The sequence below is a fragment of the Delphinapterus leucas genome, chromosome 17, assembly GCF_059928025.1.
Source record: "Delphinapterus leucas isolate spDelLeu-1000000601 "Yukka" chromosome 17, BTC_Dleu_Yukka2, whole genome shotgun sequence".
Taxonomy (NCBI): domain Eukaryota; kingdom Metazoa; phylum Chordata; class Mammalia; order Artiodactyla; family Monodontidae; genus Delphinapterus; species Delphinapterus leucas.
Window position 1 is genome coordinate 70,517,152 of NC_143145.1, and position 1,272 is coordinate 70,518,423.

The window sequence follows — 1,272 nt, forward strand, 5'->3', positions numbered from 1 at the left end:
TGGCCACCTCTGGGACACCGCACCATCCTCTGTCTGGTTTCTCAGTTACTCTACCACCCACCTAATCAATTTTCCTGCTTTATATTTTCTTTGTCACAAATCACTGAAGTTGTTCATTTTTGCCTGGTTGCATCCTGATTAGTAAGAACAGGTAAGAACGAGTGGTAAGAACAAAAGCCAAATCTTATGGGTGAGAGAATGGAGAAGAAGATGCCGATGACCAACCGAATAGATTATTCTTCGAGTAGTTGTGCAAAAAGAGAGACCTGATGGTCGTTAGAGGGTTGGATTTTTTAAGCTTGATTCGCGGTTTAGGTTGGGTAAGACACGAGCTTATTTTAGGCTGAGGGGAAGACGTGTGAAAAGAGTGAAAGAATAAAAGGTAGAGGAATTGAGGGAGTTTGATTAACGGAACAAGGTCCCAAAAGAAACAGGAGGAGGTGAGGGGTTTCACAAGGTCCAGATAACAGGTCCAATCCAGCTAACAGGGTTTTTTTCCCCAGTGCATCAGAGAAAACTGGCTAATAGCTCAGTTAGATCAACATGGTCTATCTGATGGGGAATAAAGTTATGTCATCAGCTACCCAGCTAACAAGTTTGACCCCAGCCTGAAATTGGTACCTGGAAACCGGCAATACAAAGGTAAGGATTGATGTGGCTATAAGTCACCTTGTAAGTAAAGTGGGTGAAATTTTCTGGTGGACTCAGTTTCTCCCAGAAGTTTGAGGCTTTGTTGAGTTTAGAGGTGAAAAGGGGGGCTGGAGGAGAGTGGTGATGGTTTGGAATTCCTCTGTGTGGGGAGTGGAAGCTGGCCAAGGATCTCTGAAAGTATTGATGGGTAATGCAGAGGGTCCAGCTGAGGTGGGGAGAAGGAATCTTAGTGGTACTGATCTGCATAGTTGTTTGGGTTTATTTTTTTTATTTTATTTATTTATTTTTGGCTGTGTTGGGTCTTCGTTTCTGTGCGCGGGCTTTCTCTAGTTGCAGCGAGCGGGGGCCACTCTTCATCGCGGTGAGCGGGCCTCTCACTGTCGCGGCCTCTCCTGTTGCGGAGCACAGGCTCCAGATGCGCAGGCTCAGCAGTTGTGGCTCACGGGCCCAGCCGCTCCGCGGCATGTGGGATCTTCCCAGACCAGGGCTCGAACCCGTGTCCCCTGCATTGGCAGGCGGACTCTCAACCACTGCGCCACCAGGGAAGCCCTGCATGGTTTTATAGTTTGTTTTCCCCCCCTCAGATATCAGTTTCCCCGTTTTGGGAGCAGGATGGCAAAT

At 47.9% G+C, this 1,272-nt stretch overlaps 1 non-coding gene across 1 annotated transcript; it reads right to left on the bottom strand.

Moving 5' to 3' along the window:
- Positions 1-498: 498 nt before the first annotated feature.
- On the bottom strand, positions 499-590 carry LOC115803739 (small nucleolar SNORD12/SNORD106). The gene has a single exon (XR_004024516.1). It is a non-coding gene; the product is annotated as a small nucleolar SNORD12/SNORD106 (small nucleolar RNA).
- Positions 591-1,272: the final 682 nt, after the last annotated feature.